Consider the following 26,534-nt stretch of genomic DNA (forward strand, 5'->3'; position numbering starts at 1 on the left):
GAATTCTTAAGCGTATGACGCAAGACCATCTCAAATGGCAGTCGAGGAAATTACTGAGCAACGTAATGCAAAAACAACACGCTGCCCGGCAATGCAAAATGTGGTCAGATACAAAACAATCCGTTCCAGAAACAAGATATCGAACAGTACAACTCCACGGTCTCAGATGGCAGTCAAGATATATGCAGAGCAATACCATGCAAGACGTAACACAATACAGGGCAATACGATAAAATCCATAGGGTAACTTAAGAATGATGAATCAAAAAACCTGCAATACAGAGATTACAATGGCAGACGGCCTGAGATGGCAGTCGAGACGATTACGGGGCAATACAACACAAGATGAAATGCAATACGGGGCGGTACCCTGCAAAACCATCCCAGACGGCCATCGGGGAAATTACAGAGCGATATAATGCAAGAACAATGCCCTGCCCGACAACGCAATATATGGTCATGTACAAAACAATCTGTTAAAGAAACAACATACGGAACAATACCGTGCGAGATGGTTTCAGATGGCAATTAAGGAAAATAGAGTGATGTGATGCAAAACTGAAATAGCACCAAACAATGCAATACAATTTCAAATACACAACAAAATACTTAAGGATACAATGCCAGAGTGTCTCACGTGACAGTCAAAACAGCGACAGACCAAAACGATTTGAGACATACTGTGATACAGGGCAGAACAATGCAATACGTGGTCAAAGGAAGACCAACCAAATAAAAAAATAATCCTTAGTACCATGCGGACTGACGACAGAATATATCAGACGGCTGTCAAGACAATGACAAAGCCATATGCTGCAAAACCAAAACACGGCCAGGCAACGCAATAGAGGTTCAAATACGCAACCATGCGATTCAAAACAAAACATGGAAGGTTACCATGCCTGATCATCTCAGATGGCAGTCAAGACAATGACTAAGCGATACGACACGAAACCGAGATACAGGCAGCCAAAGTGATACAATTTAAAGTACAGACTGATGGAAAGCCACACAAAATACAGAACTATACGATGCAACGCAGTCCGACGTGCCAGTCAAGACAATTACGGGGCGCTACAATACAAGACCGATACAGAGGCAGGCAATGCAATACTAGTTCGAATACACAATACAACACAAAACAAAAAATACATAAGCATACAATGCAAGACAGTCTCAGACAGCAGTCAAGACAGTTACAGAGCAACGCAACTCAAAACCAACACAGAGCCCGGCAACGCAATACAGACAGATGCAGAATAATCCATCAAAGTAACAACGTGGCAAACGGTACAACATGACAGTCTCAGATGGCTGTCAAGACGATAACCGAGCAAGACGTGTGCAAGACGTAACGGAATACGGGCGTTACCATGCTAAACCATCTGAGACTGCAGATGAGAACACTACAGGGCAATACAATTCCAGACTAAACACAATACAAGGCAGTGCAATGCAAGATAGTTTCACACACGTTCAGGACAATTACGGCTCCGCTTACGTGCCCAAAGGGCACGGCTCCTGGAAAGCCTGGGGCACTATGCTAACTTTTAAGTGCCTCGCTGCTATTTCCCACCCTGTCCCCTCCCCTCCCCAAGGAAGCTCCACTGCTGGTACCTCAACTTTGCTGAGGGCTGGGACTCTGAGCCCTGCTCGACAAGAAAAAAAAAAGTTACTCACATCAAATTGATTCATCCTGGAGTTGCTGGGTTTCCTCTTCATCATCTGCAAAAACAATGGAACCCCGATTTGCACAAAATGGTGCCATCAGCCACCATTGTGTCCATCAACACTAATGTACTGCAATATCCCCCGCATCAGATGCGCCGTACCCTTCTGCTCACCTGCTCTGCATGGATTCCAGATTCAGACTTTGCGGCACTCTCTGGTTCTGGCACCTAAAACACCTAAGACACACAATGTTACTGTTGAGCTTACAGGAAACCACCACCCCCATGCACCACCTCTCTACTACCCAGCTCACCTCCAACACTCATCCGGCTCCAGAGGCGTGCAGCACCTGCAAAACCAAAGACAAACACTCCACTGAGCTGCAATGTAGTACTGGGCTATTAGAAACCAACGTGTCCACAACTGCCTCACTTGCTGGGACTATTCAGTAGGCACGCAGCATCGCCCCTCTGACCCTGCGTGTCACACCAAAGAAACGCATGCTGACATACCGCCCAAAACCTTAACACGTACGCACCTATTCCCATTTCCCGTTCCCTCACCTTGCCTGACCATCCTCCCAAGGCATGCAACCTGAAGGCTTGCAAACCACCTTTTACAGCTTAAAACTTGAAAGTTGCTCCCTCTGAGGAAGATGTGATACTTCAGGCCACCCGCCGCTGCTGACCTTGACTCATCCCCGTCCCCACATCCCGTGTCATTCATTGCTTCAAAACTTCAAATTGAAAAGAACCACTTCATATAGTACTCAAAGCCACATCTTCTCTCTAATACCATGTGCTGACTCACCTTCTTACATTGCTCTCGTCTTCTACGCTGCCCTGCCAAGCTTGTCCTGTTGCATCTGCAAGAACAACATCAGAGAAATCACCTTGAGGTAGAGCAATAGAGTCATAACAGGAAGTCTTGCACCTTTTTACAAATACCATCTAAGGTCCAAATACAACCGTACACAAAGAAAATTACAAAAAAAATCCGCAAAAAAAGCAGCCATACCCTCTTCCACATGAACTCTTCTTCACTGCTGCTGTATTGCCTTTCCAACATGCCTCTGCTCTCTCCAAAGAAAACAGAAGACGTATCTACACAGCCTCCCGACGGCTACCCTGAGATAACTCTAACACCTTTGCCCCGATCTACATAAATTCATGTACTACATATAGACTCTCCACACAATTCTGCCCACCCTGGACGCTACGCACCTGGGCAGGGCAGCTCCAAGCCAAACACTCACAGTTACAGACAGACACTACACAGAATGCTACGAACAACGCGCCTCAAAGATGAGAGAAAAAACTCTCAGCAAGAAAGATGACACGGGGACCAAAGTCACCGTTGTGCAAGAAAATCTGGGGGATTGTGATGATGTCGATGTGAAAACGCTCTATGGAACCCCCAGAAACAAACTACAGAACGTAATGGTACGTAATAAGAATGGACTGTCGAGCCCAATAAGATGGACATGCAGGAAGCCTGGCTTCAAGACCTAAGAACGTAACAAGGCAGGGAAGAAATCCCAGTTGCGGAAGTGGGCCGTCCAGAAACTTCCGAGACACAAGACCGATGCACGCTTTAAGATGCTAATGCAAGAAGAGCGGCAGCCGAATGGTGCTACGCCCACAGGCTCGAGCGTTCGAGACCCTAAGGATGAAGCCTAGAGCCCCACGTCGTGCTCCTGGAGCTCAAAGATGATCTCGAGACCCAAGAAAGGGCTAAGATACACAACGCAGACCACATGAACGACATGACAACACGCACAGGCTGAAACTGCCCTGCCCGGGACACACTAGCATCACACTGAACAATAAGCAACATCCTTTACCTTCCCAAATATGACTGTGCCCCGTGACAGCCCTCGCCACTACGCTAACGTCAAAGACCCCATTTGGCAATTGTCCACCACGGCCCCTCTCCAGCGCCTGACTCTCAACTTAGCTTTCGGAGGGCCAGGCATCCGAATCCTTCTTCGATGCAGTCTGCAAAAACCAGCCATCCAGTACATTTCCGCAGTCACCAGGTTCCTCCTCTTCCTCTGCAAAAGGAAAAGAAAAAATAATCCCAGAGGCAGCCACAGCACCAGCAATAAGCATCCTGAGTGGAGATGCCAACCTCTTGCACGACACCCTCAGCCTCACGAACGCCATGGCATTCTGCTCACCCGATCTGCGCCAATTCCCGAGTCCGAGGCTGCAGTGATAGTTATTCACAGCACCTAAGAGACCAAGAAACACAACATTACCACTGCGCTTCTGCCAAACCGCCACACCATCAGCTCCTATCTTCTGTCTTCCCATGGACTCTGGGCTCTGCTGCAGACCCACAGAGTCAGCTAAGCCCTGACCCGACCTACACCAGGGGCCTGCCGCAAGGGCTCCAGGGACACGGCGGTACCCTGCACACTGTGGGGGAAGTGAACAGGCGCCCTACATTCTGAAAGATGTTATGCCTTATATCCCTGCTGCTTTCCTGAGAAATGTGGAAACTCCATCTACGGCTGCAGACAAGATGCTCACCCAGTCCCTGCAAAGTAATCTCATCATCTGCCCCATTGAGAAAAAATTCTATCGGCATCTGACCCAGGATACGGCAAAGCCGGTGGAAAAAAAAAAAAAAAAAAAACAAACAACCTCCCCAAGAAAGGTCCATCTTCAATACAGCCAGGGATTCCAGGAAAATACGCCATGCCTGGAAAAGAGAAAACTATACCCTTAAACCATCTCGCTGCCCCCAAAACACTTGTTATAACATGACTGACCTGAAAAACCACAAGGAAGAGAAGCAGCATACAACACCCCTCTCTACTATACCTGCTACAAAACCTCACCTGGTCCTTAAGGTAGAACCACCTCCAACTTCTTACCTGCGGTTCTCTAAACAGGATAACATCTCCGCCCAAGTAGCTGAGCCACCTCCAAAGCTGTGAGCGACAGAAAGACGGGCAGAGCTCTGACCCTAAAGAAGCCCGGCAGCAGAATGAGCTTCCCCAGCAGAGGCTGTGGGTTATATAGTCCAGGCCCCGCCCACTGCCTTTCCCACTATCACCTGGGAGAGGGGCCTGGCTGACCTCCACAAGGCATAGAGCCTGCCAGAGCAGCTGCCTTTTCTCACAGGCCTGAAAGTTACAGCATGCAAAACACCAAAACAGAGAAAGCGACCCTTAAAGGAAGTGACAATATGTGCTCTTTTACTACCATGACGTCGATTGTGTCAGCAACGGGGCCCGGTAGGTACGTAAACTTAATTAAACTTTTTCAGGACATAGAAAGAAAAAGACATCATCCTAACCTCCATAGGCAAGTAGATCATTAAGCCCGATAACCATGTTTTTAAAGAAAACACCATGTCTTCAGTTTCCTTGTAAAAGAAAACCCACAATGTTAGTGGGGTCATACATCACTTCTAGCGAGACACCGCGTATTAGCCGACTTCTGCCAGAACTATGTTCTGGATAGGACCGACAGACAGAGCGCAAGCAGAAGCTTGTACGCTGCCTGTAATGCAGTGGCTGAGAAAGAACAGAGGCTTGGGGCTGCCGCTCTCCTTGGCCAAGTCCGCTCCGGTGCCCTAACCATCGTTGCTGTCGCATTTTAGGCTGGGCATTAAAACAAGTGACAGATGCTCTCTTTTAATTTCTCTCATGAGGAAGGAAAGAATGTGAGGAAGACTTAGGAACTGAAAGAGAAACTGAACTCTTTCATAATGAAATATAAACAGAAAAGTAATACTGAGGAGAGACAACAATAACAGGAAAAAAATGAAATAGATAAAATATATACACAAGCCAGTATCAGGCTCCCAGGATGACCATCGCTTCATCAGCAGGCACGGGCAAAGTCCGAGACCGGACTTGGCAATGGATTGGAACCAGATTCTGGATCTGGTTGCATAACTGCACGGATCGGGATCCAACCCTGTCGGACAGAGGAGTCCTCGGACACCAGCCGCTGAAGGAAAGGCACTGACCCCTCCAATCCCTCTGCTTTTATACTGAGCGTGATGACGATGGAATGCAATACCCCATCAGTCAGGTTCGGGTCACCGGTCTCATCTACTCTTCACCTTGGGTGCGACCCCTCTATGCTTTTCTGCTTCCGACCCTCCAACAGGGCATATATAAAAGTTAGCTGAGCTGCACTGTTACAGCAATAAGTATAAGCAAGAGCCTCTCCGCACGGCATCCCTTCGCACTAAGAGTAAATACAAGGTCTTGGTGCTCTGAAGGCGGACACTACCTGAGAAATAGATCATTATTTTCGGAGAGATAAGTTCATTGGAAGAGACTTACCTGCAAAGTAAGATTACTGAAGAAAACACTGGTTCTGTTGTACCTCAGACCCGCACATGGCTACATAATCTCAAATGCAAATTAAAAAAAAGAAGAACTGACCAAATGTATTCATGGAGCCACCGGTCACATCCTCCCTTTATTACCTCGTGCCGAGCCACCTTTGTGCCGCACTCCTGTTGGCTCACCTGCATCGCCCTGTCCATCTCATCTCTCTGCATCTGAAAAAAAAAAAAAACACCAATAATATCACACATTACCCTAATGCGGAGCAGTAGCTTAATTCCAAAGGTCTTGTTTCTACTTAAGAACCCTGTTCACTTAAGTCCAACTAAGTACACATAAGTCCAACTGCCATTTTCCAAAAAAAAAAAAGTAAGCCCGCAAAAATGAAACCCCACAGAACGTAGCCTTACTGTCTTTGAGATACTGTCTCCTTCGCTAACCGTGAACGCCCTCTCCAAATTAGCTCCGCTTATGCCAGCGCCCACTAATGAAACACCCAGCCACACAGCCTCCTGAGAGCTAATCGATTTGAGAGGACTATACAACCTTTGCCTGGGTCTAGGCAGATCCTCTTATTCACTAGAGAGTCTCATCCTGATTCTGCCTACCCTGGACACTAAGCACCTGGGCAGGGCAGCCCCAAGCCAAACACACACAGTCGCAGACCAACACTGTTAAGAACACCATGACAGACACGCCTGAAGAGACGAGAGAAAACTCTCAGCAAGAAGAATGACACCAGGACCAAAGTCACCATCGGGCAAGAAGACCTGAGGGACTGTGGTGGTGATGAGATGAAGAGTCTCTACGGAACCCCCTGAAACAAAGCATAGAACTTCACAGTCCCCGATAAGAAGGGATTGTCGAGCCCAACAAGATGTATGCGCAGGAAGCCTGGCTTCAAGACCTAAGAACGTAACAAGGCAGGGAAGAAGTCCCAGTCGCAGAAGTGGGCCGTCAGGAAAATTCCAAGACACAAGGCCGATGCGTGCCTAAAGCTTCTAATGCAAGAAGAGCAGCAGCCGAATGGCGCTATGCCCACGGATCCGAGCATTTGAGACCCTAAGGATGATGCGCGAGTCCTCACGCCATGCTCGTTGAGCTTAAAGATGACCTCGAGACCTTAGAAAGGGCTAAGATGCAGAACACAGACCACACAAACGACATGACAACACACACAGGCTGAAACTGCCCTGCCCGGGACGCACCAGCATCACACTGAACAGTAAGCCACATGCTTCACCTTCCTAAGTATGACTGTGCCCCGGGACAGCCCTCACTGCTACGCTAACATCAAAGACCCCATTTTGCAATTGTCCACCTCGGCCCCTCTCCGGTGGTTAACTCTCAACTTAACTTTTGGATGCCCAGGTGGCATCCAAATCCATCCTTGATGCAGTCCGCAAAAACCAGCCATCCAATACATTCCTGCGGTCACCAGCTTCCTCCTCTTCCTCTCCAAAAGGAGAAGAAAAAAGTAATCCCAAAAGCATCCACAGCACAAGCAATAAGCATCCTGAGAGGAGACGCCGCCTCCACAACACCGTCACCCTCCTGAATGCCGTACCCTGCATGCTGTGGGGAAAGGCGACAAGCCATCTCACACCCTGAAAGACATTATACCTTACATCCCTCTTCCTTTCCTGAGAAATGTGAAAAATCCATCTACGGCTGCAGACAAGATGCTCACCCAGGCCCTGCAAAGTAATCTCATCTGCCCCATTGATACAAATTCTATTGGCATCTTACCTGGGATACAGCAAAACCAGTGGAAAAAAAAAAACACACAAATAAGTTCCATCTTCAATACAGTCAGGGATTCCAGGAAAACACACCGCACCTAGAATAAAGAAGTCATACTGTTAAACCATCTCGCTACCTCTGAACACTCATTACAACATGACTGCCCTGAAAAAGCACAAGGAAGAGAAACAGCATACAAGACCGCTCTCTACTATACACGCTGCTGAACCTCACCTGGTCCTGAAAGTCTTACAACCGATTCTCTGAATGGGACAACATCTCTGCCCCAGTAGCTGAGATGCCTCCAAAGCTGCAATCAACGGAAGGACCGGCAGAGTTCTGACCCTGGAGAAGCCTGGTGGCAGAATGAGCTTCCCCAGCAGAGGCCGTGGTTCGTGTACCCCAGCCCCCCCCACCGCCCTTCCCACCATCACCGGGGAAAGGGGCCTGGCCCACCACCAGAAGGCATAAAGTCTGCGAGAGGAGTGGCTGCTCCTTTTCTCACATGCTTGAAGATTACAGCGTGCAAAACACCAAAACGGAGAAAGCAGCCCTTACGGGAAGTGACAATACGTGCTCTTTTACTACAACTACATCAGTTGCATCAGCAACGGGACCGTGTAGAGAAGTAAATTTAATTAAACTTTTGCAGGGCATAGATAGATACACATGTCATGCTAACCTACATAGGAAAGCAGATCATTAAGCACAACAACAATATTTTTAACAAGACTCAATGTGCTTTAGCTTCCTTGTAAAAGAAACCCCACAATGGATTATACAGCACTTCTAGCGAGACCACGCATATTACCCAACTTCTGCCAGAACTGTATTCTAGATAGGACCAACAGTCAGAGCACAAGCAGAGGCTTGTACGCTGCCTGTAATACAGCGGCTGAGAAAGAACTGACACTTTGGGCTGCTGGTCACCTCGCCCGAGTCCGCTCGGGTGCCCTACCTGTCATTGCTGTCACAGTTTAGGCTGGGCATTAAAAACAAGCAACAGATGCTCCCTTTCAGCTTCTCCCAAGGGAGAAAAGAATGAGAGGGATTTATGGATTGAAAATGAAACTGAACCATAATGAAATATTAATGGAAAAATAATACCAACAAAAGATAACAGTAACAAGAAAACAAGGAAATATATACAATATATACACAACGCGGTATCAAGCTCCCAGGATGACCATCACTTCACTGGCAGGCATGGGGAAATTCCGAGACTGGAGTCAGCAATGGATGGGAACTGGAGTCCGGATCTGGTGGCACAAACGCATGAATCGGGATGAAAGGATGACAAATGGACAGAGGAGTCCTCAGACGCTGGACATTGAAGGAAAGGTACTGACGCTTCGATCCCTCTAGCTTTTATACTGAGTATGATGAGGATGGGATGAAATACACTGTCGGTCGGATACGGTTCACCAGTCTGGTACGCTCTTCACTGTGGGTGCGACCCCTCTACGCTCTTCCACTTCCGACCCTCCAACATGGTGCACACACTTACCTGACACAGGTTGTTACAGCAATAAGTATAAGCAAGAGCCTCTCCGCATAGCATCCCTTGGCATTAAGTGTAAATATGAGGTCTTAGCACTTTGGAAGCTGATGGTACCTGAAAAATACGTCATTATCTTCAGAGAGTTCAGTTAGAAGAGACTTACCTGAAAAGTAAAATTACTGAAAGGAAAACTGGCTCTGTTTTACCTCAGACTGGCACATTCACACATGGCTACGCAACCTCACATTCACATGAAAAAAAAGAAGCACTCAATTGGATTCATAGAGGTGCCAGTCACATCTTCCCTTTAATACCACGGGCCAAGCCACCTCCATACAGCACTCCTCTCAGCTCCCCTGCGTCACTCCGCACATCTCGTCTCTCTGTATCTAAAAAGAGAAAAAAAAACACATCAAACATTACCCTGATGCAGAGCGATAGCTTAATTCCAAAGGTCTTCTTTCTACTTCGGAACACTGTTCAATCAGATTCAACTACAGCCTGCCATAAAAAGAAGAAAGCCCACAAACGTTACACCTCACACAAAGCAGCCTGAACATCTTTGAGATAGTATCTCCTTCACTAACTGTGAACAGCCTCTCTGACTTGGCTCTGCTTACGCCAACACCCACTAATGAAACATCCACGCACCCAACCTACTGAGAGCAAATCAATTCCAGATGACTACCCAACTGTTACGTCAGTATTGGCAGATCCACATATTAACTATAGACTCTTGTCACTATTCTGCCTGCCCTGGACTCTACACTTCCGGGCAGGGGGGCTCCAAGCCACACACACAATCACAGACCAACACTACACAGAACACTAAAAACAACGTGCCTCAAGGATGAGAGAAAGCTCTCTGCAAGAAGGATGACACCCAGACGGAAGCCACTGTCAGGCAAAGAAACCTGGAGACCGTGGTGGTGATGTGATGAGGCTCTATGGAAGCCCCTGAAACAAAGCGTAGAACATCATCATCTGTGATAAGAAGGGACTGGCAAGGCTGATAAGATGTATGCACAGGAAGACTGGCTTCAAGACCTAAGAACATAATGACATAGGGAAGAAGTCCCAGTTGTGGAAGTGGGTCATCCAGAAACTTCCAAGACGCAAGACCGATGCAAGCTTTAGGCTTCTAACGCAAGAAGAGCGGCAGCCAAATGGTGCTATGCCCATGGGTGCGGGTGTTTGAGACCCTAGGGAGGGCGCCTGAGGCGCCACGCTGTGCTCCTGGAGCTTAAAGATGACCTTGAGACCTGAGAAAGCTCTAAGACACAGAACACAGACCACACAAATGACACAACAACACACACAGGCTGGAACCACCCTGCCCAGGAATGCCAAACAGTAAGCTGCATCCCTTACATGCCTAAAGGAGACTGCGCTCCAGGACAAACCTCTCCCCTATGCCAGCTTCAAAGGCACCTTTTTGCCATTCTCAACCTTGTCCCCTCTCGGGCGCCAATCTCTCAACTTAGCTTGTGGAGGGTCAGGGGTCCGAATCCATCCTTGAGGCAGTCCACAGAAAACAGCCATCCAATACGTTCCTGTGGTCACCAGCTTCCTCCTCTTCCTCTGCAAAAGAAAAAAAAAAGTTATCCCAAAAGCAGCCACAGCACCAGCAATAATCATCCTGAGAGGAGATACCAACCTCTTCCACAACACCCTCAGCCTCATGAACGCCAAGGCATTCTGCTCGCACGCTCAGCGCCAGTTCCAGAGTCTGACACTGCGGCAACAGTTATTCACAGCACCTAAGATACTAAAAAACACAACATTACCATTGTGCTACTGCCAAACCACCAGTCCCGTGCTCCTCCTCAATACTATCCAGCTTGCCTCAAATGCGAGAGCCTAGAACACACCAGGCTCCGATGACACCCGAACCCATCTGCAAAACCTGTCTGAGAAGGACTCACGAACCCAGCTCCGTTTTCTAGCCCTCCCCCTGTGCGAAAACCTTAGAAACCCCTTCTCTTCTCCCTGAGCTGCAAGGGAAGGAGCCCCACTTCTTCCCCACAGCTCCCACCCTTTATTTGCCAGCCCAAACACCCAGCGTTGGACGCTTCTCGGGAGCCACTTTTCCCAGCCTCTCCCTGCGTTCTGCCAACACCTCCTATCTTCTGTCTTCCCACAGACTCCAGGCTCTGCTACAGACCCACAGAGTCAGTGAAGCCCTGACTCGACCTACACCGGGGCCTGCCGCAAGCTGCAGTGGCTCCAGGGACATGGCAAAACCCTGCGCACCGTGCAGGAAGGCGACGAGGCACCCCATATCCTGAAATACGTTATGCCTTACTTCCCTGCTGCTTTCCTGAGAAATACGAAAACTCCATCTACGGCTGCAGACAAGACGCTCACCCAGTCCCTGCAAAGTAATCTCATCATCTGCCCCATTGAGAAAAAATTCTATTGGCGTCTTACCTGGGATATGGCAAAACCAGTGGGGAAAACAAAATAAACAAACAAGAAAGTTCCATCTTCAATACAGTCAGGGATTCCAGGAAAATGCACCATGCCTGGAAAAGAGAAAACCATGCCCTTAAACCATCTCACCGCCCCCGGATGCTCATTACAATGTGACTGACCTGAAAAACCACAAGGAAGAGAAGCAGCACACGAGGCCGCTCTCTGCTATACATGCTGCCAAACCTCACCTGGTCCTGATGGTCTTACCACCTCCAGCTTCTTACCTCCGATTCGCTAAATGGGATAACATCTCCGCCCAAGTAGCTGAGCCGCCTCCAAAGCTGCAAGCAACAGAAAGACAGGCAGAGCTCTGACCCTAGAGAAGCCTAGCAGCAGAATGAGCTGCCCCAGCAGAGGCTGTGGTTTATATAGTCTGGGCCCTGCCTACAGCCCTTCCCACCAGCACCTGGAAAAGGGGCTGCGGCAACAAGGCATAGAGCCTGCCAGAGGAGCGGCTGCTCCTTTCCTCACAGGCCTGAAAATTACAGCATGGAAAACACCAAAACAGAGAAAGCGACCCTTAGAGGAAATGACAATATGTGCTCTTTTATTACAACTGCACCAATTGTGTCAGCAACAGGGCCCGGCAGGTAAGTAAACTTAAACTTTTGCAGGGCATAGACAGAAAGAGAAAGACATCATCCTAACCTCCATAGGCACATAGATCACTAAGCCAAATAACCACATTTTTATCAAGATACAGTGTCCTTTAGTTTCCTTCTAAAAGAAAACCCACAATGCTAGCGGGGGTCACACGTCACTTCTGAGACCCCGCGTATTACCTGACTTCTGCCAGAAGTATGTTCTGGATAGGACCAATGGACAGAGTGCAAGCAGAGGCTTGTGTGCCGCCTGTAATACAGCAGCTGAGAAAGAACCAATTCTCTAGGCTGCCGCTCTCCTCAGCCAAGTCTCCTCCACTGCCCTATCTGTCACTGCTGTTGCAGCTTAGGCTGGGCATTAAACCAAGTGACATATGCTACCTTTTAACTTCTCTCCTGAGGAAGGAAAGAATGTGAGGAAGACTTAGGAACTGAAAACGAAACTGAGCTCTTTCATAATGAAATATAGACAGAAAAGTAATACCAAGGAGAGACAACAATAACAGGAAAACAATAAAATAGATAGAATATATACACAAGCCGGTATCGAGCTGCCAGGATGACCATCACTTCACCAGCAGGCACGGGCAAAGTCCGAGATCAGACTTGGCGACGGATTGGAACCGGATTCTGGATCTGATTGCGTAAGTGCACAGGTCGGGATCAAAGGATGCCGAACAGACAGAGGAGTCCTCGGACGCCACCTGCTGAAGGAAATGTACCAACCCCTCCGATCCCTCTGCTTTTACACTGAGCATGATGAGGATGGGATGCAATAACCCATCAGCCAGATTCAGGTCACCGTTCCTGTCTTCTCTCCACTGTGGCTACGACCCCTCTACGCTTTTCTGCTTCCAACCCTCCAACAGGGCATATATAAAAGTTAGCTGAGCTGCGCTGTTATAGCAATAAGTATAAGCAAGAGCCTCTCTGCATGGCATCCCTTCGCATTAAGTGTAAATATAAGGTCTTTGCACTCTGGAAGTGGATACTACCTGAAAAATATGTCATTATTTTAGAGACAGTTCAGTTACTTGGAAGAGACTTACCTGAAAAGTAGAATTACTGAAAGGAAAACTTGTTCTGTTGTACCTCAGTCCAGCACATTAGCACATGGCTACGCACCCTCACATTCACATGAAAAATAAGAAGTAGTGCCCAATTGTATTCATGGAGCCACCAGTCAGATCTTCCCTTTAATACCTCGTGCTGAGCTACCTTCATACTGCACTCCTCTCAGTTCCCCTGCGTCGCTCTGCCCATCTCATCTTTCTGCATCTAAAAAAAAAAAAAGACACAATATTCAAACATTACCCTGATGCAGAGCAGTAGCTTAATTCCAAAGGTCTTGTTTCTACTTAGAAACCCTGTTCAACTAGGTCCAACTACAGCCTGCCATCAAAAAAAAAAAAAAAGGCAGACCATAAACATCACACCCCACACAAAGCAGCCTTACCACCTTTGAGATAGTATCTCCTTCACTAACTATAAACAGCCTCTCTGACTTGGCTCTGCTTACGCCAACACCCATTAATGAAACACCCATCCACACAACCTACTGAGAGCTAATCAGTTCAAGATGACTACCCAACCTTTGCCTCAGTCTCAACAGATCTGCATATTAACTATAGACTCTCATCACTATTCTGCCTACCCTGAGCTCTGCACACCTGGGCGGGGGGGGCTCCAAGCCAGACACACACACAATCACAGACCACTATACAGAATGCTAAAAACAATGCGCCTCAAAGATGAGAGAAAACTCTCAGCAAGGAGGATGACACCCGGGCTGAAGTCATTGTCGAGCAAGAAGACCTGGAGACCATGGTGATAATGTGAAGAGGCTCTATGGAAGCCCCTGAAACAGTGTAGAACGTCATCATCTGTGATAAGAAGGGACTGTCAAGACTGATAAAATGTATGCTCAGGAAGCCTGGCTTCAAGACCTAAGAACGTAATGATGTAGGGAAGAAGCCCCAGTCGCAGAAGTGGGCCATCCAGAAGCTTCCAAGACGCAAGACTGATCTACACCTTAAGTTTCTAATGCAAGAGCGGCAGATGATTGGTGCTATGCCCACAGGTGCAGGTGTTCAAGACCCTAGGGAGGGCACCCGAGGTGCCACGCCATGCTCCTTGAGCTTAAAGGTGACCTCAAGACCCAATAAAGGTCTACAACACAGAACACAGACCACACGAACGACACAACAACAGAAACAACCTGGAACCACCCTGCCTGGGACATGCTAGCGTCACGCTGAACAGTAACCCGCATCCTTTACCTGCCCAAATGAGACTGTGCCCAGGGACAGCCCTCACCACTACACTAGCTTCAAAGACTCCTTTTTGCAACTGTCAACCTCATCCCCTTGGCCCCTCTCGGGCGCCGGTCTCTCAACTTATCTTTCAGATGGCTGGGGGTCAGAATCCATCCTTGATGCAATCCACAAAAAACAGCTATCCGATATCTTCCTGCAGTCACCAAGTTCCTCCTCTTCCTCTGCAAAAGGAAAAAAAAGAAAATCTCAAAAGCAACCACAGCACCAGCAATAAGCATCTTGAGAGGAAATACCAACCTCTTCCACAACACCCGCATCCTCCCAAACACCATGGCGTTCCACTCGCCTGCTCCACACCAATTCCGGAGGCCAAAGCTGCAGCAACAATGATTCACAGCACCTAAGATACCAAGAAACACAACGTTACCATTGCATTTCTGTGAAATCACCAGTTCTGTGCTTGTCCTCGCTACTATCTGACTCACCTCAAATGCAAGAGGCTAGAACAGACCAGACCCCATCAACACCCAAAACCTGTCTGAGAGACTCATGAACCCACACCCCTTTCCTAGCCATCCCCCAGTACCAAAACTTTAGAAACCCCTTCTCTTCTCCCTGAGCCATCAGGGAAGGAGCCCCACTTCTTCTTGACAGATCTGCATATGTACTATAGACTCTCATCACTATTCTGCCTGCCCTGGACTCTACACGCCCAAGCAGCGAGGCTCCAGGCCAAACACACACAGTCTCAGACCGACGCTACACAGAATGCTAAAAACAACACACCACAAAGATGAGAGAAAACTCTCAGCAAAAAGGATGACATTCAGACTGAGGTCACCGTCGGGCAGGAATACCTAGGGGACCATGACGATGATGTGAAGACGGTCTATGAAACCCCCTGAAACAAAGTGCAGAACGTCAATGTCTGTGATAAGAAGGGACTGTCAAGACTGATAAAATGTATGCTCAGGAAGCCTGGCTTCAAGACCTAAGAACGTAATGATGTAGGGAAGAAGTCCCAGTTGTGGAAGTGGGCCATCCAGAAGCTTCTGAGACAAAAGACCGATCTACGCTTTAAGTGTGTAACACAAGAAGAGCAGCACCCGACCGGTGCTATGACCACAGGAGCAGGTGTTCAAGACCCTAGGAATGGTGCCTGAGGCGCCACGCCATGCTCCTTGAGCTTAAAGATGACCTCGAGACCCAAGAAAGCTCTAAGACACAGAACACATGAACAACACAACAGACACAGGCTGGAACTGCCCTGCCTGGGATGTGCTAGCATCATGCTGAACAGTAACCTGCATCCTTTACCTGCCCAAATGAGACTGTGCTCCAGGACAGCCCTCTCTGCTATCCTAACTTCAAAGACCCCTTTTTGCAACTGTCAACCTCATCCCCTTGGCCCCTCTCCAGCACTGGTCTCTCAACTTATCTTTCGGAGGGTCAGGGGTCCGAATCCATCCTTCATGCAATCCACAGAAAACAGCTATCTGATATATTCCTGTGGTCACCAGGTGTCTCCTCTTCCTCTGCAAAAGAAAAAACAAAAAATCCAAAAGCAACCACAGCACCAGCTGTAAGCATCTTGAGAGGAAATGCCAACCTCTTCCACAACATCCTCATCCTCCCAAACATCGTGGCATTTTGCTTGCCTGCTCTGCACCGATTCCAGAGTCCGAGGCTGCAGCAACAATTATTTATGGAACCTAAGATACCAAGAAACACAACATTACCACTGCGTTTCTGCCAAATCACCAGTCCCATGCTCCTCCTTGATACTATCTGGCTCGCCTCAAATGTGGACCTGAGCCATCTCCAAAGCTGCAATCGATGGAAGGACCAGCAGAGCTCTGACCCTGGAGAAGCCCAGCAGAAGAATGAGCTGCCCCAGCAGAGGCCATGGTTTATGTACCCCAGGCACCCCCCACCGCTCTTCCCACAACCACCGGGGAAAGGGGCCAGGTCGACTGCTGCAAGGCATGGAGTCCGCTGGAGGAGCCGTGAGCCTCTCTGCAAACCATTCCTTGGTATTCACTGTAAGAGTCCGACCTTATCTGCTAGAAGCACATACCATCTAAAAAATAAGCTGTGAATCTCAAGGAATGCAATTAGAAGCTGAGCTATCAAGTATAGCTAGAAAATTTTCATTCAGATTAACCTCAAACCAGGACATTTGCACATGGCTTTGCAACCTCAAACTTAAAAAACCCTAGTGTCACATAAACACTGGTTGCATCTTCTCTCTAATACCACACACCGACCCACCTTCTTTTGCTACTCCGCTCTCCTCCTACACAGCTTGTCCCTCTGCATCTGAAAAACAACAAGAAACACATTACCCAGACACACATCAATAGCTTAACAGTTCCAAAGGTCTTGTTTCTACTTAAGAATACCATCTAGAGTGCAAAGACAGCATGCCAGTAAAAAAAAAAAAACAAACACAAACATTACGACCCACCCAAAGCAGCCTTAATAACTTTGAGATCCCTACTCCTCTGCTACTGCTGAATAGCCCTGCCTACATAGCTCTGCTTTTCCCAAAGAACACTAATGAAACAACTTTCTGCACAACCTGCTGATGGCTACTCCAGCCGGAATGACCATACCACCTTTGCTTCAACAGTCTAGGCAGATCCACGTATTAACAGTAAATTCTCATCGCTACCGCAGCTACCCCTGACGCTACGTCCCTGGGCAAGGTGGCTCAGAGCCAGAACACACACGCACGCACAAACCGACAGTACATGGAACGCATCTCAAACATGAGAGAAAACTCTCAGCAAGAAGGATGACACCTGAATAGAAGTCATTATCAGGGAAGACGACCTGCAGGACTGTAAATGTGACTTGAGGAGGCTCCGCGGAAGCCCCAGAAAATGTGTAGATCATAGCCTGTGACAAGAAACAACTATCAAAACTGTGAAGATGTAGGCCTGGGAAGCCTGCCTTCAAGACCTAAGAAATTAAGGATGCAGGGCTAAAAACCCAGTCCCTGAAAATGGACTGCTAGAAGGCAGAACTGCTCATGCAGCTGGGAACAAAACTGCAAGTGAGAACCGTTCAGAGTTTTCCATCGCAGAAGACCGATCCACGCTTTAAGCTTGTAACTCGAGAAAATCAGCGCCTAAATACAGGCATTTGAGAGTCTACGGATGGTGCCCGAGGTGCGTGCCTTGCCCCTTGAGTGTTAAGAGGGCATCAAGACTGAAAGGTTTAAGACACAGAAGAGGCAACAAAACTACACAGACACAGGCTAGAACCACCCTGCCCGGCGCAACGTAGCATCATGCCGAAGACTAACCCGCTCCCTTTATCTGCCCAAAGGGGACCGTTCCCAGACGTCCCTCTGCCCTACGCTAACTTTAAAACCCCTCCCTGCAATTGTCAGCCTCGTCCGCTTCCTCCAGGTCCTTCCCTAGCCCTGGCCCCTCCACTTAGCTTTCAGAGGGCCGGGGGTCCAAAGCCGCTGTCAATGAAAGAATGATGCGTCAGCTATCTGGGACTTTCTTGCAGTCACCAGGTTCCGCTTCATCTGAAATAATAAAAAAAGCAACCACACTAAACAGTGCTGGCAAGAAGTATCATAGAAGTCAACGCTGACCTCTTCCACAACTCCCCCTTCCTCAAAAGTGTAACGGCATTCTGCTCACCAGCACATTGCAGAGTCTGATGCTGTGGCCATCTCAGCTCCTAGCACCTGAGATACCAAGAAATTAACATTAGATACCAAAATTAGCATTGCACTTTGAGTAATGACTGGCCCCGTGATCCTCCTCGCTACTGCCCCGGCTCACCTCAAATGCTTCTCTAATTCCAAAAGATGGCGTGCAGAGCCCGTACAAAACCAAACGTTAAATTCTTAACCGTGTCACCATATACTACTTCACTATGAGACACTGACATGGCTCACACCTGCCTCACCTGCTTGGCCCGCTCATCCCCATGTGGCTGTGCCCCTCTGAGCCTGCGTGCCGCACCTGACAAAAAAAAAAAAACACACCCAAACAGAAGGCACGAGCTGAGATACTGCCAAAAACCTCAGCCTGAGTGCAATAGTTCTTATACCCCACTCCTTTGCCTTGCCCGCTAGTCCACCTGGCCTCCATACTGTGCGGCTGCCACCTTGAGGCTTGCGCACCCCCTGTAAGACAGAACCAAAGGACTTTTAGAACTTTGCCCACAATACAACACCTGAAAGAGAACTGTGACTTCAGCCCTACCCACTGCTACTCACCTTGCCCCGCTCAGCCCCTGTGCCCATATCGAATATTGCCCATTGCTTCAAATCAAGAAAATAGGATACCACAGTGTAGTCATAGAACCACCGAGCGCATCGCCTCTCTCAGACCACACACCGACCCACCTTCTTACCGCGTGGCTCTCCTATGTTGCCCGATACAGCTTGTCCCTCATGCTTCTGATAAACAATATCAAACTAATAAACTGAATGCAGAGCGATACCTTCGTAATACAAAAAAATCATGTTCCAATTTAGAAATACTATCTCAGCTCCAACTGCAGCCTACCATTAAAAACCCCACTGAATTTAAGGCCCACACAAAGCGCCCTTGACATCTTTGAAATGCAGTCTCCTTCAGTACCGCTGAACAGCCCCTCCCACACATCTCTGCTCTTCCCCATGAAACATTACTCTAAGTCATGTCCGTACAACATGCTGATGTCTACTCCAGCTGAGGCGACTGTACCGCCCTGGCCTCAGTCTAGGCAGATCCACATACTAACCGTAGACTCTTACCGCTGTTCAGCCTACCCCTTATTCTACATCCCTGGGCAGGCCGGTTCCAAACCAAACGCACACAAGCACAGACCAACACTACACAGAATACTATAAAAAGTGTGCCGCAGAGATGAGAGAAAGCTCTCTGCAAGAAGAATGACACCAGGATGGAAGTCACCGTCGGGCAAGAAGACCTGCAGGTCCCTGATGGTGATGTGAAGAGGCTCTACGGAACTCCCTGAAACCAAGTGTAGAATGTCAGGGTCCGTGATAAGAAGAGACTCTCTAAAATGAGAGGATGTGTGCGCAGGAAGCCTGACTTCGAGACCTAAGAACGTAATGACACACAGCAGAAATCCCAGAAGTCCCTGAAAATGGACCGCTTAGAGAGAAGAACTGCTCATGCAACCGGGAACAACTCTGCAAAAGAGGACCGACTGGAAACTTCCCAGACTCTAGAGCGATCCATCATTTAAGCTTGTAATGCAATGAAAAAAGCTTTGCCCGATTGATGCTCTGCCAATATGTACCGACATTTGAGACCCTAGGGGCTGTGACCGAGGTGCATGCTGTTGCCCTTCAGCACAAAGGGCAACAAGGACACGGAGAATCCAGGAAGGTCTAAAACACAGAAGACAGACCACACCAACTACACAACAACAGACACAGGCTGGAACTGCCCTGCCCGGCGCAACCTAGCATCATGCCAAAGACTAACCCGCTCCCTTTAGCTGCCACGAGGGGACCACCCCTGGAAACGCCTCTGCTCTATGCTGACTTTGAAACCCCTCCCTGCAATTGCCATCCTTGTCCCCTCCCTCCCCTGACCCCGATCCAGTGGTGGTCCCTCAACTTACCTTTTGGGGAGCGGGGAGTCTGACTCCATCCTCAACAAAGAAAACCACAATCGGCCAACAGGATGAACCCTTCAGTTGTCAGGTTCTTCGTCATCTACAAAAGAGTCTACACGCAACAGGGCGGTCAGTCAACAACGCATCAGCCAACACGGACCCTTCCTCCAACAACCCGCTCCTCTGAAGGTTCTGGCCTTCTGCTCGCTTGCACTGTGCAAACTCCAAAGTCAGATGCTGCAGCTGTGTCTGAGCTGGCAGAGGCAGGACACATTAACAACCACAAAACAACAGAAAAACTGCAAAGAATAAATGTGGTTTTGTTACATCATCAACAAAGGAATGCCAAAAGCGACACCTGGGCAAAGGCCCACAAGCGACGCTGTAGGTGCCGCAGAGCTCAGCTGATGCTAGCGGATTGCCAACCACCCTGTTTTCACTGGTCTATGTGCTTCAGTCTTTCCCACAGCAGAGCAGGGGTCTCAAGTGTGTTCCTTAGGGTGCTTCTGAGCCTACAACAGGCCTCTTATAAGTCAACAGGTGTTCTACTTGTTAAGCACAGAAGACTGAATACCACTTAAGATACAAATCTTTTTCTACACCCCACCCTTAGAGTGACCTCTAAGTCACTTGAGCATGTTTAGAACCGTGCTCACCAACGTTCCCTTTTCACTGCCCCCCACAGGCTATCTTTGGTTGTGCCATCTAAGAGACCAAGACAGAGAAAATAATCATTGCACTTAAAGTAATCACCAGCCCCCTGCACCTGCTCTCTACTACCCCACTCACCTCAAACACTCATCCAGTTCCATAGGCTGCCCACACATACCTGAAAACCAAAGACAATCACTCCACTGAGCTGCTGGACACCGATTGTACTAAAACCACCTGACCTGTTTGAGTCCCTTATCAGCATGTGGCATCACCCCTCTGAGCCTGGGTGGGGCACCTGCAAAAACCCAAGCAAGACAGTACATGCTGAGATACTGCCCAAATCCATAGCCTGCATGCACCGATTCCCTTCTCCCACCCCTTTACCTTGACAGCTTGCCGGCCCATCCTCCGTCAGTTTGGGTTGCTGCCTGAAGGCTTGCACACCACCTGTAAAATCCACATCAAACAGGTTGCTTAAAACTTGACCCACAATACAACACCTGAAAAAATAACTGCAACTTCAGCCCATCGCTTACCTTGCCCTAGTCAACCCTGGCAGCCAAATCCAACATCGCTTCAAGCTCCAAACTGAAAAAATACATTACCATACTGCAGTCATAGATCCACACATCCCATCTTCACTTTAATACCACCCACTGACCCCCTTTGTTATTATGCTCCCCTTGGCTCTCCTATGTCGTTCTGCACAGCTTGTCCCTCATGCATCTGATATAACTATATCAAACCAGTCAGCTGGATGCAGATCAATACCTTCATAACGCTGAAATTCTTCTTCCTATTTAGAAATACCACCTTGGCTGTAACTACAGCCTAACATTAAAAACCCCATTAACTTTAAGCCCCACACAAAACAGCCTTGACATCTTTGAGATTCAATCTCCTTCACTATCGAACAACCCCTCCCACATAGCTCTGCTCTTCCCGTAAAAGATTAATGAAGAACTTGTCCACACAGCCTGCTGATGACTACAAAAACCTTTACCTCAGTCTAAGCAGATCAACATATTAACCACAGACTCTTATTGCTGCACCTCCTACTCCTGACGCTACACACCCAGGCAGGGCAGCCACGAGCCAAACACACATATATGCACGAGCCAAACACACATATATGCACGAGCCAAACACTACACAGAACACTACAAGAAATGTGTCTCCAAAATGAGGGAAAACTCTCAGCAGGAAAAATGACACTTATGAAAGAAAAATCTCATCAAGAAGAACGCACCTAAATGGAAGTCACCCTTGGGGAAGAAGGCCTGCGTGTCCCTGATGGTGACATGAGGAGGCTCTAGAGAAGCCCCAGGAAATGGGTAGAATGACATGGCCCAAGACAAGAAGTGACTTTCAAAACTGAGCGGACATATGCACAGGAAGCCTGGCTTCAAGACCTAAGAACATAATAATGCATCTCAGAACTTTCCAAATGACCCACTTACACAACTAGGACTTCTTCCCTGCAAGACCGATCTACACTTTAAGCATGTAACACAAGAAGAGCAGCAGATGATTGGTGCTACGCCCACAGGTGCAGGCATTCAAGACTGTAGGGATGGCACCTGAGGCACTATGCTGTGCTCCCGGAGCTTAAAGATGACCTCATGACCCAAGAAAGGTCTAAGACACAGAACACAGACCACACGAACGACATGACAACAGACACAGGCTGGAACTGCCCTGCCCGGGATGCGCTAGCATCATGCTGAACAGTAAGCCATTTCCTTTACCTGCCCAAAGGGGACTGTGCCCCGGGACAGCCCTCGCCACTATGCTAACTTCAAAGACCCCTTTCAGCGACTGTCAACCTCATCCCCTTGGCCCCACTCGGGCACCAGTCTCTCAACTTAGCTTGTGGATGGCCAGGGGTCGGAATCCATCCTTGACGCAATCCACAAAAAACAGCCATCCGATATCTTCCTGCAGTCACCAGCTTCCTCCTCTTCCTCTGCAAAAGGAAAAAAAAACATGAATCCCCAAAGCAACCACAGCATCAGCAATAAGCATCTTGAGAGGAGATACCAACCTCTTCCACAACACCCGCATCCTCCCAAACGCCGTGGCATTCCGCTCGCCTGCTCCACACTGATTCTGGAGGCCAAAGCTGCAGTGACAATTATTTATAGCAGCTAGGATACCAAGAAACACAATGTTACCAATGCGCTTCTGTGAAATCACCAGTTCTGTGCTTGTCCTCGCTACTATTGGGCTCACCTCAAATGTGAGAGGCTAGAACAGACCAGACCCCATCAACACCCAAACCCAACTGCAAAACCTGTCTAAGACAGAATCGTGAACCCGCCTCCCTTTCCCAGCCATCCCCCAGCGCCAAAACTTTAGAAACCCCTTCTCTTCTCCTGAGCCATCAAAGAAAGAACCCCACTTCTTCCTGACAGCTCCTGCCCTCTGTTGGCTGGCTTGAGCCCCTGCATCAGTCACTCCTTGGGAGCTGCTCTTCCAAGCCCTGCTCTGTGTTCAGTAGTCACCTCCATTCTTGTGTATTACTACAGACTCCGGGCTCTGCTACAAATCCATGAAATCAGTGAAGCCCTGATATGATCTACCAGGGGCCTGCCACAAGCCACAACAGCTCTAGGGCCACCATGATACTCTGCATACCACCGGGGAAGACAATGAGCTGTCCCATACCCTGAAAGGCAACACGCCTTACATCCCTACCGCTTCCTCAAAGTGCTAAAATCCAATGTATATACACATACAAAACATTCATCTTAACTCCCACTCAATAATCTTATAACTGGCCCAATTAAGGTTAATAAAAACAATTACTAAGAGAGTGTTGTAAAAACTAGAATAAAACCAGAATTCTATCTTCAACAAAGTGAGGAATTACAATAAGACACACAGCACCTGGAATAACAAAAGAAAAGAGACATACTATTAAACTACCTAGCCACACTAAACACTCATTGCAAAACCACTGTTCTGAAAAAAAAAAAAACACACAAGAAAAGCAACATACAAGTCCATTTTCTACTATATATGGCATTAAGCCTTATATCAGTTGAAAAGTCTTACCTCTAATTTGTTACCTATACTAGTCTTAATATTAAAAGAGAGCTACCCAAACAGCTGAAAAAGCTCCAAAGCTGCACTTTACTTAACAAACCACAGAGCTCTCACACTGGGAAAGCCCAGCAGCACAATGAGCTCCTGAGCCGAGGTTGTGGCTTGTATACCCCGGGCCCCGCCCACTGCCCTTCCCACAATCCTCTGGGTAAAGGGCAGGGCCAACCCCGCACAAGCATAAAAGTGCCGAGAGGAGCAGCATGTTTTGTTATTTGCCTTAAGTTTACAGTGTGTGAGGTGGCAAAGAAGGAGAGTGACCTTTACTAGAAGAAGAGATACTTGCTGTTTTACTACAACTCTATCTATTGCATCAACAACATGACCAGGTAGGCAATTAGATTGGTTTTTTTGTGGAACATAGAAAAAAACCACCACAATTTATGTACTGGAGTACCATTTAAAAAAAAAATCTCAACATACTACTATGGGCTTATTCTTTGTTTCTAGTAAGACCATGCGTGTTACTGAGCTTCTGCCAGAACTGTATTCTGGATGGGACTGAATGACAAAACAGAATCAGATTCCATTAGAAAACATTCTCAACAATATCTTCCTCTGCAAAATAAGTTACTTACTCTAAATTAGCAGCAATTTTGAGTCATATTGATGATCTTTTTGACTTACTTACTCAACAGTGCTACTTCAGTCACAAAAGACAGAAAGCAACAAAAAAGCATGGAAATATAAGTAATGTACCTGAAACTGCATTAAGTACATTAATTAACATCTAAGTAGCTAGAACAAAAATAAGTTGTAAAAGGCAACAAAAATAATCATGGCAGATATATTGATAGAAGTATATAAAGGCTAAGAAAAGATCCGAGCCTACAATAGACATTGTTGGGGTACCAGATACAAAATAGAAACATAACATAATGCAGAAACCAAACAGACTTCTCTAGAGCACAGAGATGATTTTGGAAAAGGCTCTGGCAGAATGAGAGGCCTTGTCAGAGAGATTAGAGAGGTCCCAAAGGGGCCAGAGAAACCAAAGATGTCTTAGGATATGATGAGCTCAAAAGGGAACCGAGCAAAATATCGTTGCCCTCGGGACAGACTGCAAGTGCACCAAAAAGATGAGAGGACCAAAAGACTGATGGGGTTAATGGTTGCGGACTCTGGAAAGGTTCTGAGGGGAAAAGAGGGGTTCAAAGTGCCCTTTGGGACTAAAACAGGGCTCTGGGGCATAGGGGATGTCTCATGAGAGCTCGGCGATGGGAGCGGGAGAGTACCAGTAAGCCTCAGAGATAACAAGGCAGAACTCTGAAGGGGATTTTGACAAAGTACAGATGATGTTAGGGGGCCGGGGACAGAATGAAGGCATCCTAAACAGCAAAGAGGAAGTTAAGGGCACTCTGAAGAGCGCAAAAAAAACCAAAATCAAAAGGGAGCTGAAGTGCTGACAGTGCTGTGGGGTATGAGAAAGGACTCGGAGGACACAGCTTTAGAAAGCAGGGGCATTATGAGGGGGCAGGGTAGGAAAAGAAGGCTCAGAGACGCAGCGAGGGCTTAGGAGTCTTGGGAGGGGGTCTAGGCAAACTACATGAATGAATGAGAGAGGAACTGAACGGAGATGGCCTCGATGGCAGAGAGAAACATGACGGGGCGCCATGTAGCAAAGAAAGACGAGAGGCTCTGATGGAACAAAAGACATAGGGAGGTAAAATGCTAGGAGAGGCTGTGGAGTTTGAGGAAGGTCTTGGGAAGCTTTGTGACAGTGGAGAGGCATTGAGCGGGGCAGGTAGACAAAAGAAGGCTGGGGAGGACAAGGAGGAACTCGGATGATCGTCTGAGGGGAGTATGGATGTTCCTATGTGGCTGGGGACTGAACACAGGAATCCTAGGTAGCATAGAGGAACAAATGAGAGCTCTAAACTCAAAGATGGACCCACCTAAAATGCTACGAGATGGATGCGGAGGGCCAGGAAACTCCTGGGGGGCATCATGACCAGGAGAAGAAAAGTCCCGATGGAGCCGGAGAGACAGAAAAATGATAGGAAGCGTGATGATTAAATCCAGGGGGAATCTGAACTGAGTGAATGTTGCCTTGGAGGCCAGGGAACTAATAGAGGCAGGACTAGAAGGAGGAGAAGACAGAAGAATGGGGCTGGGTGTTGAAGAAGAGCCCGGGAAGACCCTCCTGACGAGCAGCGAGGTTCAGACTGGACCCCCTTGCTTTCTAAACTCCTTCTCGGAGAGGAGTCCAGGTGCGGCTGGATCCAGTCTTAGCCTCCAACTGTAAAGGACAATTCGGACCCGGGTTCTGTCACAGAGTCCGTTTAATACGGCTTGAGCTGGGTACCTCAGAAGAGGGACCCCCTCAATACTTTTCCTGTGCTTTGTAAAGCCTCAAAATCTATGACGTAAGCAGTTTGTGCCCCTGTTCACATGACAAGCGTGTGTCTCATCTCTGATAAAATTGTTCAGCCGTTACGTGTCCTCTTTGACTGGAGTTTTGGTGCAAATGCTTTTACCTTCTGTCGTGGTTTAGCCTCAGACAGCAACAAAGAACCACATGCCGCTTGCTCGGGCCTTCCCAATACAGGAAGAATCAGAAGAAAAAGGCAAGACTCTTGGGTTGAGACAAAGGCAGT

The sequence above is a fragment of the Chroicocephalus ridibundus genome, chromosome 8 (assembly GCF_963924245.1).
Source record: "Chroicocephalus ridibundus chromosome 8, bChrRid1.1, whole genome shotgun sequence".
In the NCBI taxonomy this organism is placed as follows: Eukaryota; Metazoa; Chordata; class Aves; order Charadriiformes; family Laridae; genus Chroicocephalus; species Chroicocephalus ridibundus.